Source organism: Aethalodelphis obliquidens, unplaced genomic scaffold (genome assembly GCF_003676395.1).
Source record: "Aethalodelphis obliquidens isolate GAN/ISIS:26980383/991018 unplaced genomic scaffold, ASM367639v1 scaffold3, whole genome shotgun sequence".
Classification (NCBI taxonomy): Eukaryota; Metazoa; Chordata; class Mammalia; order Artiodactyla; family Delphinidae; genus Aethalodelphis; species Aethalodelphis obliquidens.
The window spans coordinates 43,940,005-43,965,963 of NW_020837947.1; positions in this window are offsets into that span (position 1 = coordinate 43,940,005).

Here is a 25,959-nt window from a genome sequence, read left to right on the forward strand (position 1 = left end):
AATCATGGTTATTTAAAAATGAAATAAAATATTATCTTTTAAATTTATTTTTATCATTTTTTCTAACGGCTACTAAATTGTTAGAATCTAAACACTTATTAAATTATTTGGGTCTAATTTCTTACTAAATAGAACTCTTAGGTATTTCATTTGGCTCAGGCTTTTTGTGGAAAAAAAAGCAAAAAACAAAAAAACCTGAGATACTAAAGGCACCACAGATCAAAACAGTTTGGAAATCTCTGGCCTAATGATCTCAGCAGAAAGCCAGAGAAGACAGGGGAAAAATGACCTGGGCAGACACTAAGGACATAGAGTGGTTTATAAAATGAAGTGTCCCCAAAATTTGTGATGGCTGAAAAGGGGAAGCGTATGAATGGTAGTGAGAGGAGAGAAAACAGAGATTAATATGGTAATTAATGATAAATAACCACATTTTTATTTTTTTCCTTTTTTTTTATACGGCAGGTTCTTATTAGTCATCCATTTGATACACATCAGTGTATACCTGTCAATCCCAATCTCCCAGTTCATCACACCACCACCCCCACCCACCACTGCTATCTCCCCTTGGTGTCCATATGTTTTGTTCTCTACATCAGTGTCTCAATTTCTGCCCTACAAACCGGTTCATCTGTGCCATTTTTCTAGGTTCCACGTATATGCGTTAATATACGATATTTGTTTTTCCCTTTCTGACTTACTTCACTCTGTATGACAGTCTCTAGATCCATCCATGTCTCTACAAATTACCCAATTTCGTTCATTTTTATGGCTGAGAAATATTCCATTGTATATATGTACCACATCTTCTTATCCATTCATCTGTCGATGGGCATTTAGGTTGCTTCCATGACCTGGCTATTTTAAATAGTGCTGCAATGAACATTGGGGTGCATGTGTCTTTTTGAATTATGGTTTTCTCTGCGTATATGCCCAGTAGTGGGATTGCTGGGTCATATGGTAATTCTATTTTTAGTTTTTTAAGGAACCCCCATACTGTTCTCCATAGTGGCTGTATCAATTTACATTCCCACCAACAGTGCAAGACGGTTCCCTTTTCTCACACCCTCTCCAGCATTTGTTGTTTGTAGATTTTCTGATGATGCCCATTCTGACTGGTGTGAGGTGATACCTCATTGTAGTTTTGATTTGCATTTCTCTAATAATTAGTGATGTTGAGCAGCTTTTCCTATGCTTCATGCCATCTATATGTCTTCTTTGGAGAAAAGTCTATTTAGGTCTTCTGCCCATTTTTAGATTGGGTTGTTTGTTTTTTTAATATTGAGCTGCATGAGCTGTTTATATATTTTGGAGATTAATCCTTTTTCAGTTGCTTCATTTGCAAATATTTTCTCCCATTCTGAGGGTTATCTTTTTGTCTTGTTTATGGTTTCCTTTGCTGTGCAAAAGCTTTTAAGTTTCGTTAGGTCCCATTTGTTTATTTCTGTTTTTATTTCCATTACTCTAGGAGGTGGATCAAAAAAAGATCTTGCTGTGATTTATGTCAGAGTGTTCTTCCTATGTTTTCCTCTAAGAGTTTTATAGTGTCCGGTATTACATTTAGATCTCTAATCCATTTTGAGTTTATTTTTGTGCATGGTGTTAGGGAGTGTTCTAATTTTATTCTTTTACATGTAGCTGTCCAGTTTTCCCAGCATCACTTATTGAAGACACTGTCTTTTCTCCATTTTATATCCTTGCCTCTTTTGTCATAGATTAGCTGACCATAGGTGTGTGGGTTTATCTCTGCTGTGGCTATTTGGGTTCTTTTGTGTCTCCATACAAATTTTAAGATTTTTTGTTCTAGTTCTGTAAAAAATGCCATTGGTAATTTGATAGGGATTGCATTGTTGGATTCTGTTTGATAGTATTTTGTTGAGGATTTTTGCATCTATATTCATCAGTGATACTGGTCTGTAATTTCCTTTTTTTGTAGTATCTTTGTCTGGTTTTGGTATCAGGGTGATGGTGGCATCATAGAATGAGTTTGGGAGTGTTCCTTCCTCTGCATATTTTTGGAAGAGTCTGAGAAGGATGGGTGTTAGCTCTTCTCCAAATGTTTGATAGAATTCACCTGTGAAGCCATCTGGTCCTGGATTTTGTTTGTTGGAAGATTTTTAATCACAGTTTCAATGTCATTACTTGTGACTGGTCTGTTCATATTTTCTATTTCTTCCTGGTTCAGTCTTGGGAGGTTATACTTCTCTAAGAATTTGTCTGTTTCTTCCAGGCTGTCTATTTTATTGGCATAGAGTTGCTTGTAATCGTCTCTTAGGATGCTTTGTATTTCTGTGGTGTCTGTTGTAACTTCTCCTTTTTCATTTCTAATTTTATTGATTTGAGTCCTCTCCCTCTTTTTCTTTATGAAGCTGGGTAATGGTTTATCAATTTTGTTTATCTTCTCAAAGAACCACCTTTTAGTTTTATTGATCTTTGCTATTGTTTTCTTTGTTTCTATTTCATTTATTTCTGCTCTCATCTTTATGATTTCTCTTCTTCTGCTAACTTTGAGTTTTGTTTTGTTTCTTCTTTCTCTAGTTCCTTTAGGTGTAAGGTTAGATTGTTTATTTGAGATTTTTCTTGTTTCTTGAGGTAGGCTTGTATAGCTATAAACTTCCCTCTTAGAACTGCTTTTGCTGCATCCCATAGGTTTTGGATCGTCGTGTTTTCATTGTCATTTGTCTCTAGGTATTTTTCAATTTCCTCTTTGATTTCTTCAATAATGTCTTGGTTATTTAGTAACGTATTGTTTAGCGTCAATGTGTCTGTGTTTTTTACGTTTTTTTCCCTGTAATTGATTTCTAATCTCATAGCACTGTGGTCAGAAAAGATGCTTGATATGATCTCAATTTTCTTAAATTTACTGAGGCTTGATTTGTGACCTGAGATATGAATTTTCTTAAATTTACTGAGGCTTGATTTGTGACCTGAGATATAATCTATCCTGGAGAATGTTCCGTGCGCACTTGAGAAGAAAGTGTAATCTGCTGTTTTTGGAAGGAATGTCCTATAAATATCACTTAAATCTATCTGGTCTACTGTGTCACTTAAAGCTTGTGTTTCCTTATTAATTTTCTGTTTGGATGACCTGTCCATTAGTGTAAGTGAGGTGTTAAAGTTCCCCACTATTATTGTGTTACTGTTCACACAATGGTAGAGGTTCACCTTTTGGGAGATAACTGTGTGCAGGCATCAGACTTCATTGATGCCCACACTGTGAAACCCACCAAGGCCTAATATTTTTCTAAAACTCACAACATGAATTATTATTAAATTTCCAGTAACTAGAAGCAAGAACCCTGGAGTTTGGAATGAGGCTAAACTTGGAGATAATATAAAAAATAAGAGTTCAGGAAATCTTGATTTGGGGCTGAAAACTATCAATGCTAAAGAGATTGCAGTGCCTTTGAACAAGAGCCCAGAATTTAGTCAGAGACACTATGCATCAATTCTGTTCTGGTACCAGTTATGAGATTATTCATTTAAATCACTTAGCACAGAGTAAGCACTCAGAAATACATAGATAAAATGAAGTCTGCCTTGGTGCCTATGTTAATAGTCTTTATAAGAAATGTCTTCATTCCTGCTGTAACTACAGCTTATCTTTGGTTTAAAGTGCTTGTTTAAAGAAACATGTTTATACCATAGAATCTGTTGTTTGAGATGGAAGGTTTATGTGGCATCTCTTGCGCAGTAATGAGTGCTTACACAACGCTGCGTGACTGCCATCCTTTGGGACCCACAAGAAAATGGACCTCTTGTGAGTCATTCACAACGATGAAAACATTTACAATAAAATTGGCTTTCCCTTTGTGTGCAGTTTACATCCACTTGTACAGGGTGAGCTGATACAGGATATCAGCACGTATTCTCACCAAAGGCGATCCTCTTGAGACTCGCGAAAGAAAGGATCATTTCTGAGAAGCTCATTGTGTCTCTTTTTATTTTATGCTATAACTTTTCTTTGACATTACAATGTTTTCTTATGCAAATTGTAACTATTGGCTTTGTATTGTAGTGATCTGTTCTTCTACAGGTAATGGCAGTAGATTTTATAGAAATACAGGCTTGGATGAAACTTCCTAAGCTCTCTCTTTCCATTTGGGCAAGTATAAATCTTTCCCTCCAGTCTTGCCCAGGGATAACCAAGATGAAGCAGCAGGAGACAGATAAAACACAATCAAATCTGGAAAAAAAAAGGAGGGGGGTTTCAATTAGTTGCTATCTCAACTGAATAATGGATCCAAAATGTTGCATATCTGCAAGGAGTTCCACTGAGTTGTTTGAGGCATAAATATGACCACTCCTTGCTTCGTGTACTGGTTAACTCCTGAACAACACAGTGAGGCTTGGTTCTAGGGTAGGAGTGAGTTGGGAGAACCAAACAGATGATACAGCATTGTTTTTATTCGTCACCGATATATTTCTGAATTTGGGAAATTAAGCCTTGGGAGTAAAATGAGAGGTGTAAGCAGATTTTGCTGACTCATTCCATTCTGTCATAGTTCAGAATTAGGTTTGTGATAGACAGAGGTGACTTGTATGAGAGGAAAGCAAGACTGTAGTTTTGAAAGTGACTGATTTCCCATGTGGATTATAGTTTTATTAAAAAAAAAAACTAATAAATACCAACCTAATTACCTTTCCAACTAACAAACTAATCAAACAATAAACAAATACATAAAGTAAAATAACAGCTGAGCAAGTTTAAACGTGTTTGAAGTTTACATTTGTTACACTTAATCTGTGAGGGGAGAAACAGCTCATTCCTAACTGTTCTTGTGTTATAATTCATTTACCGTCTCTGTTCTGTTTATGTGATTGCATGATTCATCAGGCCCTAGCAGGAAATGAGAGGTCTCTTATTCCCAAGAAATGGCGTGTCCCATCCTGCATTTCACTCCTTTTGTTTTTCAGATCCTATGTCTTAAAATAAAGTAGAATTCCTCAAGGACAGCATCCTCTCTTCTACATATAATTTGCTATGGATAAAACAAGAGGCAGTTGGTGACTGATCATAATTACATTAATACAGAAAATTGCAAATTCCCTATATATATGTGAGATGGCTGAATTCATTAGAACTACATTTAATAATATGGGAGTTATTTTAATGTTAAGGTACCTTTACTATAAAACATATGAAGAGTATACTACATTTTGAGATTCATGAAGATGCTGGTCTGCACATGCCTAAACAGTGTCGGGTTTGGCAGACTCTACAGTCATATACACTCACATAACTGATATCTAAACAGTTGGATGTATCTAGATAGAAAGAAGATGTATGACTTATACACCACCAAAACATTGAAACTTTCATTAATTTGGAATTGTAAGCTTGTGTGTGTGTTTTCATGGCTTAGAATTAAATTGTGAGTGTTAACATTGGAAGCCTGAAACCTTTCTGAATAACTCTGCTTCGTGCTGCCTCATGTTTTATGCAAATTATGTTTTTGCTAGAATTGCATTGCCAGGCTACATTAAACTTTAATGTACTTAGAGAAGAATTGGATTATAAAAATTACTGTTATTATCATCATGTCTATATAAAGAAATTAAGGAAATTATTTGAACATTTTAAAAAGAGACATAGGGAATAAGAATGAATGATAGTAGAGGAGGAAAATTATTAGTTTTAGTCTATAGTACCATTTGGTGCTTGGTATCAAAATTTAGGCCAATCCTTCATAATCAGCCTTACTGTAAGATTCACATTCAAGAGTTACTATTTTCTCTTTAAAGTGAGCTTAGATGCTAGTCAGTCTCTTTAAGTTAGATTCTTCTTCAGAAATGAGTGTCTAATACTTGCAGAAATTTTCTGACTAGGTAAAAAGATTATTATAATTACATAATATATTATATATTGTATATGTAATGTAATTAATATGATATGACTATGAGGAATACAATCTCCTTGGTATCCATAGGGGATTCATTCCAGGACCCCCATGTATATCAAAATCCTCAGATGCTCAAGTCCCTTATATAAAATGGCATAGTACAGTTGCCCCTCCGTATCTCTGTATCTGTGGGAAATGCATCTGGGGATTCAACCAACTGCAGATAGAAATCCTAGGTTGGTTGAACTCATGGATACAAAAGGCCTGACTATATATTCTTATGTGCCTTGCACTTCATATACTTTCTAAATTCGATTTAGGATAGACTGAAACCTGACACTGAAGGATTTCTTTTAGAGATTTTCCATTCCTATAGGACTTGCCTAAATATAGTTTGGGCTTTTTCAATACCTTTGTCTTAAATGCCTACAGACTATTTTAAAAAGTTAATAGAAACAAAAGTGTTTTTTTTGATAATTTCCTGATATATATGTTTACATATTATACATTATTATAATGTTATATTATATATTACATATTTATTTAAATATATGTTTACACACATTTTTAAAGAAAATGCCTGTTTCATCTTTTACCATTTAGTTAAGGAAGTTAGTGATTGTAAAACAGAGTATTTGAAGAAATGAAGAAATTGATAAAGGCTTATACAGTTACATTTTGAGGTTTATCCCCAAGTGAATGTATTAGGCTGGAGAAAAATACACTCTGGAAAAGATATGGAAATAAAGACCAGTGAAGGGGGTGCTAGATAGATATATTTGATGCTTCTTTCTTGCCTTATTAATTAATTTACAACTGTAGATAATCTCAATATTTATCCACATATCTTTCTGATAATTCCATTCCTTTCTATAGACCTGAGTTTCTATTTGGTATCACTTTATTTTGGCCTTTAAAATTTCCTTTGACATTTCTTTTACTGCAGGTCTGCTGGTAATAAATTCTACCAGTTGGTTTTTTTTTTTTTTTTCTTTAAGATGTCTTCATTTTTTGAAGGATAATTTTGTTGGTTATACAATTTTGGGTGAAAAGTTTTGGTTTTTTTTTCTGTTAGCACCTTAAAGTTGTTTAACAATTGTCTTCATATCCACAATGATTATGATGAGAAGTTTATTTTTTAACTTTGTCTTCTACATAAGCAACCATGTATGCAATGTGTCATTTCTATTTGTATACTTTTAACATTTTCTCTTTACCTTTATATTACGTGATTTGTTCACGATATGTCAAGGTGTTGTTTTCTTCAGATTATCCTACTTAAGATAAACTGAACTTATTAAAAATCTGTAGGTTTAAGTTAACTAAATTTGAGAAATATTCATTCACTTTTTCTTCAAATATATTTTTCTATCTATATTCTTTCTTGAACGTCACTCATGTTGCTGCAGATATCAGTAGTTCTTTTCTTTTATAGCTGAGTAAGTTTTCCATTGTATGGATGTACCACTATTAGTATATCCATTCACCATTTGATGCACATTTTTTGGTTGTTTTTCAATTTTCGGCTACTGTAAATAAACCAGGACTGTGGGGAGACAATTGCAATGTGTCTTGTAATTGAAAAGAAAGGAAAGAAAAAATAAATCATTAGCTCATAGAGTATGTGATCACCAAAATTCCATATGACTCAACATCAAAATACCTTGACATGAACATTAGGCTGCCTTCTTGCATTTATGGCTTTGAGTATATTTCATTTTGGTGTATTAGAGAGACACAGTCAAGGGCACATTTTCTAATTCTTTTCTTCAACTTCTAAACAATATCCTAAAGTGATGTAATTCAATATAAACTTTGGATTTTCATTAATTTAGTAAGAGTTTCCTGTAGATATAGAATAAGTACAGTTTGGTTATTTTTGATCTGTTTTCGCTAGAGACCAGTAGAGCATATGATTTTCAGAATTTCTTTCAGACTTTTCAAGGTCCAAAGGTGAGACTCCCTGCCTTTCATTTCTACAGTGAATTTTTTTCTTCAAGGACAGAGGTGCTATTGATGCCCTCTGTGGTTCCTAGTCTCAGCTAAGAATGATGAATTTGGCTTTCACCGTTATCCCAAGGGATCTCATGCCATAAACGCATTTTCAGTCGTGCAGTCTGTGGAGTCAGCTTGTAGGTTTGGCAAACAGTAGAAAACAAACTTATTATACTTCTCAGCCTTACTTGTGAAAACAGCAGTCCTCCTCTAGTCTCAAATCAAAAATTGTAGAATTTTCCATAATAGATTTGGAACCTGTTAGCTTCATGGGGAAGTTAAATTTATGTTTTGTACAGCAGTTTCATTTTTTTTGCAGTTAAATCACAGTGACTCACATACATCCTAGGCCAGTCCCTAAATATTTCAAGGTACATTCTAGACATTATATAATTAATCTACCCAAGGAAACTAGAAAGGGCCTCATAGGATTTTCTTTTATTCTGAACAAATAATAAATGTGTAATGGATTAATTATACATCTGATTCCAATTTTGAAATAAATCTGATGTAAAGTTGCTATAAATTATTTTGAAATACCTCCTTTCTCCTCTCTGCAGTGTCTCCCTGCTACCCACCCCTGTGCCATCTTGGATTATTAGTATTAAAAATGAGGACTTTTATGTCCAATGCATCTGCTTAGGGGTGAGAGAGCAAATATTCATTCATGTTACACAAAAGAGTAAGCTAAAAACCAAGAATAGTAAGTGACCTAGGCTTTTGTTTATAGTTGGGAAGAAATTATCTATATGCTGCTGCTCTGCAGAGAGTTCTATTAAAAAAAAAAAAGGATCTTCAAAATTACCATGAGATCCAGGTATATTTGGTTAATGCTGTTAATCATCTTTTCTTAAATGTATTTTCATAGAAAAAATGATGTGAGGATACCTCTACCTGTGGATAAAAAACATTTGCATAATTACCTGAATTGAGCCTGTTTATTATTGTTGATTGACAAATAAGCCACATCACTGCATGCATACCACCTTGTTTTGACAGTGAATAAAATTAATCACATATACTGATGGCCTGCTCTGTGCTAATTACTATCCAGTAGTTTGGGATTCAATGAAGAAAAGGGCATGGTTCTGCCCTCCCTGTACTCACAGCTGACAATCAAGTAGAGACATACAAATTAACAAAAGAATTATAGTACAATGAGTGCAGACATAGATGTTTATACAATTTATATGGCAGCAAAGAACAGGAAGTGTTTTACTCTTATTTATGATTATCAAAGAAAAAGATTAATTGGCCTTTGTTTTTATAATTAATTAATTGGTTGTGTTGGGTCTTCATTGCTGCGTGCGGGCTTCTCATTGTGGTGGCTTCTCTTGTTGCGGAGCATGGGCTGTAGGTGTGCAGGCTTCAGCAGTTGTGACATGCAGACAGTAGTTGTGGCTTGCGGGCTCTAGAGCGCAGGCTCAGTAGTTGTGGCACACAGGCTTAGTTGCTCCACAGCATGTGGGATCTTCCTGGACCAGGGCTCAAACCCATGTCCCCTCCCTTGGCAGGTGGATTCTTAACCACTGTGCTACCAGCGAAGCCCCCCTGACCTTTGATAGGGTTTTGAAGGTCTCTAAGAAGACAAGGAAGAGAGAGAAATTCTAGGCAGAGGAAGCAGCATATAGAAAAGTTCAAAGGTGGGGGGAAAAAAGTGTCTGTATTTGGGGATATGTTAAGTCTCTGGAGTATAAAGAGTGAGAAAGAAGCAGCAAGTTAGAAGGCAAAACTGATGAGTGGGGCAAATCAGGAAAGGCCCTATGTGCCAGCCGATAAATATGCACTGAACCTGCAGTCCCAGTGAATGCCATGACCACTTATGGACTGTAGGTAATTTAATCTGGATCCTCATGGAGAATAATGGGCAGAGCTGAAGGAGAGGAGACTGATTAGCAGGCACTGAGAAAGTCTAGGCATGAGAGAACAAGATCTCATTCAGAGTAGTGGCAATGGTGACGGAGAGAGGGAACAGAAGAACAGATATGTTTTAGATGATTTATATCACAGTTGGTATCGAACAGATAGGGAAGGTCTAGAATGATCCCCATTTTTTTTGTCTAGAATAAATGAGCAGTATGATAACATTACATGATACATGGGATAGGGATGGCAGAGTGACTTCTGAGAAGAAATACAATAGTATTGCTCTTTGTAAATCATATTTATACTATAATCTTTCTCTCTGGAGAGAACCTAGGACCATCATGAGTCTGGGTTTACACAGGACAGTCCCAGTTTATGCTGTTGTTTTAGATACTAATTAGTAACTGATAAGGTGTATGGCTATGTTAGCTGTGATAGATTGCCAAACTAAAAGAATGATTTTTCTGTCTTTTATCCCTCAGAAAGTTCTTCCTTTTGAATTCACTTGCACTTCTAAAAAAGTCCATGGAAGGTACATTCCTCTGTCAGACTCCTAAATTACTATAACATGTACGAAATTATTTTCTTATGGATCTACCTGCTCCAGTAGATTGTCACTTTCCTGCGTATAAGAACTTCATTTAAAAAATTCTCTGGGGCTTCCCTGGTGGCACAGTGGTTGAGAGTAGGCCTGCCTATGCAGGGGACGCGGGTTTGTGCCCCAGTCCGGGAAGATCCCACATGCCGCGGAGCGGCTGGGCCCGCGAGCCATGGCCACTGAGCCCGCGCATCCGGAGCCTGTGCTCCACAACGGGAGAGGCCACGACAGTGAGAGGCCCGCGTACCGCAAAAAAAAAAAAAAAAAAAAAAAAAAAAAAAAAAATTCTCTGACTGCTAGAACAGTACTTGCCACACAGTAAGTGCTCGCTCGCGCTCTCTCTCTCTCTCTCTCTCTCTCTCTCTCTCTCTCTCTCTTTCTCTCTCTCTCTCTCTCTCTATATATATATATTTATCTTAAGTGTACATTGATTTGTCCTATATAGGTTATTGTGATTTCATAATTGGTCATAAAGTTAAGAGATTCATTAGGGAAGATGTAAAAGTTTTCCTCAGAGAAAACTATGATAGGCAAAGGGTTTGGTGAATTTTGAAATTATCTGGAAAAATTCCTGGGGATTTGGATATTATGTTGTAAAATTTTCTCTCATTAAATAGTTATTTCGGGGACTTTAATGTCTGTGACTCTTAGTTTTAATATCTGCAAATGTCCTTGATTTTCCATATTACTGATTGTTATTTGGATCTGCTGACATAATGAATTGGCACTTTACACCATAAAAAAAAGATATGCAAATATTTGTTGGTGTTATTACCTTATTACAGATATTAGTGTTACAAGGTTTATAATGATAATATGTTTCTTTTGCAGTGGAAATTTTTCTTAATCACTGAGGCTTTTTAACAACTTCTTAAATTTGGAGAATGGAAGTATAATTATTAGATAAAGAGGCCAACTGGAAAAAAAAGAATAAGCAAATTCTTAGTTGAAAATAATAGTGCCAATGAACGCAATATTGCACTTGATGAAAATGAGTCAGTTTCTACAACACTGATATAGAAGTACATTTGAATTTTATTAAAACCCTGTGATTTTTAAGTTTCTTATATAGTATCCTCATTAACAATAAATGCTTTAAAAGTAAGGTGATATTAACATTTTATAGCTATGTTTTTAAAAAATGTCAGAAAAATGGAAAAAGAAAATTTATCCAGAAAATCAAAAAGAGAAAAGTGAAACAAACCTATTCACTCAGAACTGCTGAGTTCAGGGTGTCCATAGAGAGAAGGATCATGAGTATAATTAGCCCAAAAGTCAAAGAGAGAAGGAAGTGTTAATTTGAATAGACTGCAAGTGTATTATATCTGCTTTCAGCATTGATTAAGTCTTCAGAACACTCTCATCAGGGGAATAAGAGCTGTGAAGTAAATATTAAAATCCTACCACAGAATACTATTCTCAAGAAAATCAGTATACCAAAGAAAAATTACACTAAGGTAAATGCATACACACATACGTATTAATATAGCTTAGTGATCTGAGAGGAGACACTATTATTCATGTTATTTTTTCTAATATATATTTATATATTATATTTAAATTGTATAATTTTATTTATAAAATGGTATTAGTGTTTCATATATATTTTATTTGTCCATAGATTTTCAAATATAATACTCAAAATGAATATTTATATGTCAACCTTACTTTATAAAGCATTTATATATATGTATACAGATATATATAGTATATATATCCAGTATGATATATATATACTTTAAAGTTGACAAAGTAAAATTGACATATAAATTCATTTTGAATCTTATATTTGAAAGTTGCTGGACAAATAAAACATATATAAACACTAATATTATACCACTTTACAATGAAATAATATAAAGAATTAAAAATCCATTCATTTGCTCGCTTAATTCAACCCATTAAACTAGTCATACACCTCATGTGCAGATACACAGATTAACATGTTATTTGAATCGAAGGGAGGAGAATGTAGGTAAAGAGTAGGAATTGGAGTTATGAGATCAAGAAAAAGAATAAAAAATTCTTCATTAAAAAACACAGCATGAATAAAAGATCAAAATAAATCTATATGTGCTGATATATGAATGTCTATGAGATATGAAATGAAAAAAGTCAAGTAAGTATAACTCCTATATTTGTGCCTATAGTCTTGTGTATGATCCATGAGAAAGATATATCCATATGGGGAGGAAATGTTTAACTTTGCCACTATGCACATTTACTGATTTTTTAAACAAACAGGAATTACTTTTAAATTTGAGAAACCCCAAACAGAGAAAATTTGAAGCATAAATGACGTAATGTCTTTGTCCACGTGGAGCACATGAATATATTTGCCTCTTAGACGTACTCTAGTATTGATCAAATGGATAATTAATGTATCGTGTTCTTAGATACTTAGTGAAGAGCAGATATTTACTAAATTACACTAAATGTGCTTATCTTCTAGTATTAGGTCCAATAGGAGCTGATATTAATTCTTCTTATTTCATCTCTTTTATTATTTTCCTCATTCCCATTCTCAGTCATTCTGTGTGTATATCATGTTGAACTACTGATAAATATGCAAATTTTCTACAATCTCCTTTTGTATTCTATAGGACTCTGATACATACATACCCCAGGTCTCTTTCTTTAGGAACTCTGGTTATATGTTCTACCACTAGGGAGACTTCCTGAATCCCCAAAACTGAGTCAGTCCCAACTGTTTACATACTGTCTTACTGTTCAAAACCCTATCACACTGAATTCCAACTATATCTTTACTTGCTTGTATCCTGAGATGGGCTTTAAATCAGAAGAGGGCTGTAATCATATCTGCAGTGTCTAACTCAATGATTGGTACCTAAGTGATTCTCAATAACTATTTTAAGTGAAAAAGTTAACAGTTAAATTGGCCACTCTCTTTGAGCAAGATATTGGATATTTAAGCACCCAGAATAATTTTGGTCCAGCTACTATACCTTTATTGCAGGTAAACTGGCTGATATACCTTTTATTCCCACATCCATAATAACATCAATGGATATTTTGTGCTCTTTCAGATAATTATTAAATCACTAAGAAAATACATTTAAACTTGGCACATTATTATATATGCCAAGTTCTCGTAGGTCTATATTAGACTCAAAAGATGGAAGTTAAATTTTGTTGATAGAAAGGACATAAATGTATAATAGAATTAAAAACTTAAGGTATATGTATATATATACACATACATACGTACGTACATATATACCTACATATATATATGGATCTATGAGATGACAAGCTAGAGTTAATGACAATTTTAAAAGACCCAGATGTGTATCTAATATTATAAGACTACTTTTGATTGGTCCCTATTAATGCTGAGTTATCTCAAGGACTGGTTGATATCAACTAATAAAAGGACTTTTATAATAGCCACCTAGACAGCAAATACTTTTCAGGGTGCTTACTAAGGCACAACTCACTTACTATTATTGGCATACAGTGGTTCAAGGTTTGGAGTCCAGGTATGCCTCTTGTTATTAACACCTAAATCCACTGAACATTGGCTAGAGAGCATTCTCCCTATTGAAAATATTGGAAATACCAAAATGATTTTGACTTAAATAATTTGGAGATAAAAAATGGAAGGAAAAGGGCTTCCCTGGTGGCGCAGTGGTTGAGAGTACGCCTGCCGATGCAGAAGACACGGGTTCGTGCCCCGGTCCGGGAAGATCCCACATGCTGCGGAGCGGCTAGGCCCGTGAACCATGGCCGCTGAGCCTGCGCATCCAGAGCCTGTGCTCCGCAACGGGAGAGGCCACAACAGTGAGAGGCCCGCGTACCGCAAAAAAAAAAAAAAAGAAATTAACCTTTTTGTAAAACTCATTTGTACTGTTTCAGTTGTTTCAAATTACGTATTGAAATGTGTTAAGCTATAAATAGGTGGCGTTTCCTGCTGTAAAGTGCTCCGGGGAGGGCAAACATTCCCAAAGATTAAATTGCGCACAAAAAATTCATATAGTTTATATTGCTCAAGGTGGAGGATCTGGTGCTGTCTTCTATTACAGTGCAATGATGCATTAACCTAAACGATGGAAGTCCACAAATAGATATCCTAACGTGGTCATACCTGGGTTTTTGTTGGGCAGAATATACTTGTAATAAAATAAAATATATTGCTGGTGCCTAAGACATGGTTAGGGAGCATGGAAAGTATTCTGGTCCAGTAATTTTACGAAATAAAAGTTAGGTTTCTACTCACTAATAGAGGTTAGCAACATAGTCTGTGCAAACAGGTCCCAAACAAAATGACTACTTTAAAATTTAGGAGGAGTTGTGATTAATTGAATTAGGAAAGTTTCTGGGTGTATCATTACTGCCTAGGTGCAAAATTTATCCTCCCTTTTTAAGAATCAACTTAGGCAGGGAAAGTTCTGGAAATATATAAGCCAAATATTAATGACAGTGGTGAGGGGTAGAGAGATTTAAAAAAAATAAAGGTATAGACACTTTTACTTTACACCTTCCAATTATTCTGATGCACATTTAGGTTAAGTTGCCTTCTTTTTCTATTTGCAACTAAAAACTTAGTGAATTATATATGTATGTATATATATGTGTGTGTATATATGTATGTGTATATATATATGTGTGTGTGTGTATATATATATATATATATATATATAAGAGCAATTATTTTAAGATGATCTTTCTAAGGTATCTATGTCCTTGATTGTAGTACCTTCTTTTTTTTTAGGGAAGAAAACAGGCCGTAAACAACTTTGTATTATCAGTTCTGCCCAGTTCCTGGCATAAAGTTGTACTCCACAATTGTTGATTTATTTTATGCACTTGTGTTTCCATGCAGAAAACACACAAACAAGAAAACCCACATCTCTTTTCTTAAAAGAACAGGTAGACGTTGTTTGCATTTGGTGTGACCACTGTTGGGTATCATCATTCCCTTACTGGCTCCAAGTAGTTTGATCAGTCACCCTTAACACCTTCCTTTCCCTCCTCAAGCTTTTCCTGCCAACCCTCATCCCTGATCCATCCACATAAATTCATGGGCAAATAATTATTTGGTTTCTAAGTACTGTTTCTATGACTCCAAACTCCCTTTCGTCCAAATCCATCTCTGCTTCTCCACAGCTGCCAGTGTAGTTCAACACCTCACCATTTTTCAGCACCACTCTCCACCTCTCACCTGGAACATGGTAATGGCCTTCTAGCTGGTCTTTCTGCCTTTAGCGTCTCATATTCCAATCCATCATACATGGAACAAGCAGCATCATAATTTAAAAAATAGATTTAGTAGTATACCTGCCATGCTTAAAACAAATAAAAACAAAATATTTATGGTTTCCTCTTGCTTACAAGACAAAATCCCAACTGTGATAAAGTGGAGATTTTTTTAAATTTGGTTAATGTTTATCTTTAAAATCCTTAATTTCCATGGATTACTCATAGGTGCCTGAAACGTGTTAGCTGACTTTTATTTTTGGAGTAAAATAATAGACATCTATTTAAAAAAATATCTTAACCTATTTAGAATTTGTCTTGAGTGTAGAGTTGTACTGGTTAAACAAATGTTATTTCCCTCCATTATAGTGATTTTTGCTATGTTCATAATCTAAAATAGGAGCTGAAGGATTAATGATATGTCAGATCTTCTTTAAATCTATTCTCAACAGCAACACAAACTGCAAAAAGAATCCGCACTATTTAAGTGGAAATACATCAATCACAGAAATGAGCAGGCTGCAGGTCCAAGTCAATACCTTCCAGCCCCTTAAACAGAGGGAAGGGAAGCAAGTTTGCTTATGTTCAGTATGCCAGAGAGCAGGGATGATTAGCAGTAGTGAACATCTCTGACTGCAGCTTGCCAATATTAACTTGAAAAATTATCAATCATTAATCCATCACAGTCCTAATTATTACTGAACTTCTGCATTAACAGGAAAGGAAATTTAATGAAATAGGTTAAAGAGCTTTGGTTTAAAAAATCATCTTATTATTAGATTACATCTAAAGACTAATCCTCATACTAATGAACCTAAACATTTAAAAGAAATCCTGTGGCAAGTTATGAAAGAAGTTATGTTGTAGAAGAAATCAAACGTTTTAAGACCTACTCATTCCCTCAACAAGAAGTCTCATTATTCTAATATTTTTTCATATTTAAGGTGATGTAGGAAACTCCAGAGCGTATTTATGTTATTAAATATGAACAGTGGAGGAATGGATGAGCATTCTGCTTTCCTTAATCACGTAAGACCCAATGACAATTAGAGGGAACAAAATTTTCATAATAGATTGAGATAGTGTTTGGCATTAACATGATCAGCGGTTTAGTTGAAGAGCAGGATGATATAATGAACTCTGAGAGTTGAAGACTGAGTAGTTTAAACAGGATGCCAGGCTGCTCAGTTGCAAATGCCTATAATATTAAACCTGGTCGATCTGTCATTTTTATCCTTTCCTTTTATCTGGGGAGATATAGGGATGATGCCATGCTTACTCTGTGAAACATGCCTATGGAAGATGTGCAGAGTCAAAGATTCGTTAGGATGCTTCATCATTTAATTTCATAGTATGCTTCATAAGTCTTCATAATCTTTATCCTATTTTTGTTTTAAATAACTGTGAAATCCTTGCAGTACATTGTATATTTTTAATACATTAGATTCATATCTAAAGAATAAAACCAGCTAATGAAGATAGTTTTTTATATTGTTTTTAATATGAGCAATTCTTTCAAATTTCCTTTTACAAAATCTGAATGTTTTAGACATACACAACTTAATTGCTGTTGTTTTTACGAGAGCATTTCAATAAAAGAGAAAAAGACTCCATTTGGTTTTCCTGCGTAGAGAATGAAAGCAGCAGGAAAAAATGCTGTTATTCAAGTCTATAACAGTCAATGTCAGTAAAGCAAATGATACTTGAAAATAATATTTAAAGTTGAAAGCAGAGTAAAGTAATGGCCATTAGCCTCTAGTGCCTAGATGTGCCTTCCCAGTTGATGGCATGTATGGTAGGATATTATATCTGATAATTCAAGTAGCATATATAGTCACCCATTAACCTCTGGAGAGTCAGGGATCCATGGCAAGCCCAGAATGTGCCACTTAACAACGTCTCCATTACTTTCAGTGGTCAAACTCTGTAAAAGTGAATATGGATATGTTCTGAAGTACTTCTGGTGATTTTTGCAGAAAGACATATTTGGAACAGTAGTCAAAGGCTCTTAAGAGTTAATTAAATATGACTTAGATTATATCAAAAAAATGATAAAAAACCCTGCATTCGGCCGCTTGTGAAAAGCATTCCTATGATGGTCGCTAAAACACTTTGCAATAATTCTGTAATACTGCCCTCTTTGGTCAAAATGATTGATCCAAGAGCTATATTTCCAAAGAGATTGAAATTTGGAAAGCAAATGTTTTTAAGGTATCTTATTATCTTATGTATTTATTTTAAGCTTTACTGAAAAGTCAGTGCCATCAAGCTCTATCCCTTAAATTTAATTCTGTAAATCTTTTGTTACCTTTTTTTTTCAGTGTTTAACTTCAGGAAACTGTGTTGTTAAAGCAATGTTTTTATTTATATGGGAACTGTGAACCTAATCATGTGTTGTGCTTGCCCTAAAATTGCCTTTCTTGTCATGATCTCTTTTGTTTTGAAGCTGAGTTAAGGAGCAAACTCAGAGTTAAGTCAAATCACTCAGAGTATATCCCATTATAAAAATGGGCTAAAAGAGGCATTTAAAAGATAAGTGAATAAATGCTCAAGGGAAAAGTGACAGAAAAGAACGGTGAACAAGAAAAATACACTTTCTAACTACTAAGAGATTCATTTACACTTTGATTACTAAAATGTTTTGCCAGGTCATTTAGATTCTGTGATTAAAAAAAAAAAAGCTCATTGATGAACATATCAACATGCTGTTCTTTTTATCCGTACTTGGCTTAGTGTGTGTATTCTTTTTACAAGCTTGCCATCAACTCTTCATTTTAATTTAATTTTTACTTTTTATGTTGGAGATAGTTTTAAAAGCCAAATAATTCTACGAGCTTACTAAGAAATAGACCAGTTTCTCCTTCCCTGCAAGTCCTATATACCATAGGCTCTTACCTCTTTTAGCCATTTTGATTTTTAATTCTTTTTTTCTGGTAATCCTCTCCATATTTCCAAATAACAAGCTTATAATACGGTTCTTAATGTTTCAATTTCAGAGTTATTGGATTTTTACTCTGAAAAATGTAGTTCTTTGAAGATTTTACCACTTGTAGGCCTGTGCTTTCTCGCTGAGTTTTCAGTAAAACTCTCCCACATCCAGCAAGCTTTGTGTTTCAGTTCCTCAGCTCCCATCTCTTCAGTAGCCACCCACCACAACTCTGTCTTGTGAGGAAGGGGCTCTGAGCATCTAAATGCTTAGTACACAGCTTTCCAGCCAGTCCTACTTCTAGCGCCACCTGGACACTTCAGTGGAGTAATTTTTGAGCCTTCTGGGGTTTTCTGGTGGCAGTCAGCTTAACTCCCTGCTTCAGCGTCTCCAGACCTAAGTTTCAGCTTTCTTCAGTTTGCTTAATCAGCTATCACTTTTACATGTGCTTTCCGGCTTCTGAAATTTTGTCACTGTCAGCTCATCCTGTTATCTTTGTTCCTGTGGAATTATACAGTCTTTTATCCTTTTCTTTATGTGTGTGAGGTTTTTGAAAAGAGCACAGGTGCACAGTTTTCATCCTTCCATGTTTGTGTCATTGATTTTTTTCTATCTGTTACGAACTCATTAGAGGTATTCAAATATAGTAATATTACAAAAATGGTTTTATATAAAATAGTTCAAATCATTATGATCTCTTCTGCTTATTATGATTTTAATCATATTTATTTCAACAATTTATAATCTCTATACCACTAGTTCATTTCTCATTCTTATAATAGCTACTCTTACATGTGCTTGATAATAAGACTGAATTCTACTAACAGCACAAAGAAATGCTTATTTGACGTTTGCAAATGTCTACAAAATGTCAACTCATTAGTCCTTTCTCGAGCCCTGTGGAATAGTTTCCAAGAGGCAACCTTAACTTTACATTTACAGATAGAATAGCTGAGCCACTGAGGGACTGTGAAATTCCTGAGGTCACCCTCCAAAATCAGTTGTGGTAAGAGAATCACGAATGTTTGACTTCAGTTGTTTTAACATAACCATGAAACATCACTCAGTTCTTCCTAGTCAAATTCACCTAAGTATAATGAAATACCTTTCTACAAAATCAGTCTTCACTATTCCCCAGAAATATTTGAGGAAAAATTAAGAAAAATTTTACATTGCAAGCATATCTTATAGACAGCACAAGAATTTTCACTTGGAGAAGGGCTTACCCATCTGGCATATTTTTTTTCCTCATCAATATTTGTCAAAAATTCAAAATAATGTAGTACTCTCCTGGGCAAACCTGGCACTTGGTTTCCAAAGACGTGAAAACCTATATGCATGCTGTCTTTCCACTCAACCGTATAACTCAGCACTTTGTCATCTCCATTAAAGACTGACTTTGTACCATGCCATGCATTTTATAATATTTCTATCTAAATGCAGATTTCTACATTCCATGTGTACCATGTAGTCAGGTTTTCCATAAAAATACCAGCAGGAGAGTACATTGAAATTCATTTTGCATATTAAAGAAATCTCTTTCTGAGAGTCCTTCTTTTATTTGTTTTATCAACTCAAGCAATAAGCAAGAAAATTAGAGTTTCAGCAATAATGGAAAAGCTATTTATGATTTTATCAGCCTTGCCACTTGTTTCCCCTGCTTAGACAATTTACTGACTCTTAAGAGCAAGCCAGTTTAAAATGTTCCACTGGAAAATGAAATAAGTCTATCTGTGTCATTTCACCCAAGTACTGTAGTACTCTATTACCTGGCGACAGCTTCACTTGAGTAACATGCCCCCTGAATGCTTTTCTTCGCAATACCTACAGCACACATAAAATATGTCCCATAGGGATATGTTCCACTTGAAAACATTATTACAAATGCCATAATATTTTCCAGCATATATCTTGCTGGCATGGTTGGGTCAGGAATACAGTCAGAGCCTAACAGAAAATAATGTCTCTTCACACTTCGTGCAAAATTTTTTACAGAGAAGGCAAATTTGAAAATGACTGTCACTGGACTTATGGCAAATTTCAAATGAGCTCATTATATGCAGTTTATTGAAGCTTTCCATATGCCCACAGGCAATTCATTATGTAAGGAATAAACAGAATACATGGAGAAATAAAGTGCACATGACATTAAAGAAACAATACTTCTAAATCTGTAAGCACAAGAATTAAAGTTAAAAAAACCTCAGTTTCCCATACTTATTTTCTAAAATCTATCATAATTTAAAAAATCATGTTGTAAGAGGAAACCAAAATAAGTTATATATACATACATTCATATACAAAGGAGAGTTTATATCTGAGGTAAAGCCTCTTACTGAACTGAAGGCAGTAACTTAGAATGTTTAAACAGATTTGAATAAACTTGACCTCATTCATCCATGTTGGAAAATATCTAAATTTGAATTGCTATAATGACCTGAAAACTATTAATTATTTTATATGCATTGTTATTTTTCCCGTGTGTAGATAGCTTACATCTATAGCATCAAAAAATCTTTCTCTAGTCTACTTTTTATTGTCTACACAGATTTTACAGTTTTTAAGACCAAATTATTTTTTTTAATTTATCCAGTTCCTTCATATATACTTTCTTTTCTGTTTAAAAATAACAATTTTTAACTTTTTCATTATTCACTGTGGCTGCAACAGTAAGAACCTGTTTAGGAGAGAAATGGAATAACATTTTTTTCTAAAGTCTCAATAGGCCAAATTCATAACATAATGAAATATATAGATATCAAATATTTATATATTCCCACATTTTAAAAATAATGCTTTAATCCATTTGAATAAGAGAGTATACATCATGTAAAAATGAAATAAAACTGAGAATACTTTAGATATTTCTGATTTTTAATAAACATTATGATGTGTTTCAAATTCAATCAAGATGGATAACATTTGGAGGAATTGGAAGTTTAATCTGTACTGTTGTGTGACTATGTCATGGCCCAGGTACAGAGGCATACTGAGTTGTCAATGATCTGGAAAATGGCATGAGGCAACATTTGAGTCTGCAAATATACTCTTCTTAGTGGTAGAATGAATCTTCTAATTAACGTACATATCAGCTATTACTAGGATGTAATTTGTGTTTTCAGTATATCACCTATAAAAATTGCTTACCTACATTCGCTCTAATCTATATTTCCTTCTCAGCAGAAGCCCAATAACGAAAACACATTTGATCTGCCTCTTTAATCATTGCATCCTAATGTTTTATTCTGTTCAGCTGGCAAAAACAAAGGCAGAAATGCTCTATGTGGCCTTCTGTGGGAAAACAAGAAAAGGCACTGTTACGGAGGGAAGAATCATGTATGTCAGAGACTTTTGAAAGGAGTTAGCATGGAAATCAGTAGAAAGGGAATTATTTTTTACCTTTTAGAGGAAGAAGGTAGGAATACTAAATCGAAAGAAAGCTTACTGCAAGGCCAAAAAGACAACTATTGTTGGCAGCTTTAAAATGAAATGAAACACCTCACTTCCAGCAGAAGGTTGCACATTGTCCCTGGTGAGACAAAGAATTAAATACTTGTCACGGGTAATCTATGGCTGACATTCTGAACGATATGGCAGAGTAAGGTTGCAGCCCTCTCTGGTAGCTGTTTTCTCCCAGTTGAGCAATGAAAAGCCAAGGACAAAGCCTCAGTTCAATGGTTCTTTTCCCCTTCACACTACCCTTTCTGATTTATCCGCAGGAATGGATTTGAAAGGAAAAAAAATGTTTAACAGAGTTACTCAGAGAGGTACAATGGTGTCCACAGTTTACAGTCAAAATATTATTTTGCTTGAATTTCCAGTACTGTGGCACGATTAACCCAAGTGTTAGGTATTGTGACTCCCAGTGTTTAGTCCCTGAGAGCAGGCATTCAATATAAAGTAAACAGAATTTTACTGAATACCCCTAGTTGATCTCTCACCAGATTCATATGTATATAAATCTAATTTGGGGCTGGCCTTAACACCTGCCTTGAATAGTGACTACCTGAATTTATATGAATGAGGAAAAGGATGGTCCAAGTGTTGTACTTCTGTTTTTACCCTTTCACTTCATATTTTCTGACCCTTTACTGATGAAGGAAGAAGTTTAGCAACTCAAATCCATGAACTAGGATTTGCATTACTGAAGAGTTGGAAATGTTTGTGATTGCAAAATTGCACAGTTATTTCACCACTCTTTCGGTATACAAAGCTACTCATGCCAAGGGTAGATTCTTAGGTCATATTTCTAGGAAGGCATTTATCCAAGGTTTTCATAGGTCAGTGTGTGGTTTTAACTTAATACAGAGCTAGAAGAATCTAGCTAGAGGAATCTAGAGGAATAATGGTTCACATAGCTCTTGAGCCATTCCTCTAGAATATCTATAGGGTCAGCCAAGCTAATGCAATTAGTTTTTCATCAGGGAACTGACCGTGCTGTAGTTTAAGTCCAGAAATAGTAGGTGGAAACTTCAGCTAACCATAGACATAGCCAACTGCAACATGACTCTCTCTTGTATATGGCCAAGAAATTATATGGCAAATGGCATTAAAATATTCAGTGATATGTAGATTCATGAACAAGTATGTCTATATGTGGATGGTCTATACATATGCATTATATACAAATACACGCACACATTCTTAGAGTATGACAAACGATTTTCAATTCCCTCAGCATTTCACTGTGAATGCTGTTTTCAAATCTTTAAAGTGAGTCCTTTGAACCCTCTATGATTTCTACAACCTTCTCCAATTCATGGCCCAGAGGAAGCAATGATGAATGAAATGAAAATGTATTGTCACAGTTTTTACACATAAGCATATGGATTTTATTTTTAGTTCAGCTAAGAATCTAGAATTAACAGTTTAACATTAAAAAGAAAATGGGATTATGTATACACAAAGAATTCACATAGCAACCCAGCATCTACTGAGATTATTTTCCAGTAACATTCTCAATGATTTTTTTTCATTCTGAGTAGGCATGGAAACCAGTTCACTGCCCAACTTCAGCTTGAGTCACTTGAAGTTAGTGTGCTCACCTCCAAGTTTTCCCGCAAATGTCATTTCTCACTGAGGTCTACGTAAAACACCCTCTCTAGAAGTTAAACTCACCTGATTTTCTGTCATTCTTTTTTTTTTTTTTTGCGGTACGTGAGCCTCTAACTATTGTGGCCTCTCCCGTTGTGGAGCACAGGCTCCGGACGCGCAGGCTCAGGGGCCATGGCTCACGGGCCCAGCCGCTCTGCGGCATGTGGGATCTTCCCGGACCGGGGCATGAACCCGTGTCCCCTGCATCGGCAGGCAGACTCTCAACCACTGCGCCACCAGGGAAGCCCCTCCTGTCATTCTTGATCCCTCTTATCCTGCTCTAATGCTTTTCTCCATAGTAATACCATCTTCTGGAATAGCATATATTTTTACATGTATTATGTTTGTTGTCTGTTTTCCACATTCAAATGTAAACTCCACAAAACTGGGTATTGTTCCTTGAGTTTATCACCTAGCTGGGACCCATGACTGGCATGAAGCAAGTATTCAAGAAATATTTGCTCAATGAATTTCTTATTTTGAATGTGAGATCTTGGAAATGCTCTTTGCCAATCTATTTTTTGAATAAGTGGGGTTATGCTGCAGTAACAAACAACCCTTGCATCTCAGTGAGTTAGAACAGTAAAGATCGATTTCTCACTCATGCCACCTGTCGGTCATGAATCAGGTAGGGGCTTTGACCTGTTTTCATCTGTCAGGTAGTCAGGTTGAGGGAGGCTGCACCTCAGTGTTTCCACTATTGTCAGAGCATGACAGGCAAACATGGCAAATGATGTGCTGACTCTAAGGATTCCAGTTGGAAGTGATACATGACTCTTCTATTTATATCTCATTTACTAATGCAAATCACATGGTCACGTTAACTTCCCACAGCCAAGGAAGTGCCATCCTGCCATGTGCCCAGATAGAAAGTGGAATATATCAGTGCGTGCTTGGTGATCAACACACATCACAGTAAATAATTGTTATTTTTTCCAACAAGTCACTGGTACACATATGTATGTAACATGTATGAAATGGAAGAATATAAGTATAGGTCTACTAAAATTGAATTATTTTCTTGAAAATTTCACAATTTTACTTATGTCATGACTAGCCCTATAACTTCAACGGACAGAAATCCTCACTGCAAGGGTCCTGGAGGAAAGATTGGATGGAAAGCATTTAATAGAAGGGAAACAAATGCAAGCACAGGAGTTGGTCTTTCCTTTTTTTTTTCCTCTGTGTCTTAGAGTGCTAAGACCTTTTTCTTTCATAAAGAATTGAACTCTAACTTAAGTCAAAAGCAATAAGCTGGCCTCAGCATTTTTCCTCCTCCTTTTTCCACTACTTCTGTCCTCTTCCCTTCTCTCTCTTTTTTTTAATCTCTTCCACCTTTTGATGTTGCTGTTTTCTCTTTTTTTGAAAATGGAAATAACTTACTTCTTAAATTTTTCTGTATATAAAAATAAGAGAACAGCGTCAGAGTTTAGAAAAGAAGAAACAATTATCTGAAATCTCAGCTTTATTTTAACCACTATGTATGCAGTGTTACTATTTCTCCCTCCCTCTCCCCCTCTCTCTAGCTCACACACACACACACACACACACACACACACGCACACACACACCCCACAACATTCATTCAAATACATGGAAATACACCATCCACATTTATTTATTGAGATGTAATCATACTATGTGTACTGAATTTTGAGGATTTTGTTCCCTCACAAATACATTGTGATCTTTTGTAAAAAATAAATTTAAATCTACTTCAATATTTAATGTTTGTGTAAAAATAATTGATGAATTCAGAATATTGAACACACAGTCTTCTTTTTTTGTGGTAAAATATATATAGCACAAGTTGTCATTTTAACTACTTTAATGTATACAGTTCAGTGGCAATAATCACATTCAAAATGTTGTGTAACCATCATCATCATCCATTCCTAGAACATTCTCATCACTCCAAACAGAAACTATGTACCCCTTAAGCAGTAACTTCCCATTCTCCGTTAACCACAGCCCCTGGTAACCTTTAATCTTCTTTCTGTCTCTATCACTTTGCCTGTTCTAGATAATACATACAGGTGGAATCATACAGTATTTCTTATTTTGTGTTTATCTTACTTCATTTAGCATAATATTTTCAAGTTTCATCTCTGTTGTAGCATGTATCAAAGCTTCATTCCGTTTTATGGCTGAATAGTATTCCACTGCATATATATGCCCCATGTTTTGTTTATCTAGTCATCTGTTGATAAACCCTTGGAGTGTTTCTATCTTTTGGTTGTTATGGAAAATGCTGCTATGAACATTGGCCTACAAGTATCTGTTTGAGTTCAAATCTTTTGGGTATATACATAGGAGTGGAATTGCTGGGTCACATAGTAATTCTATGTTTAACTTTTTCAGAAACTATTTTCACAGTGACTGCACCATTCCATATTTCCATCAGCAATGCACAAGGGTTA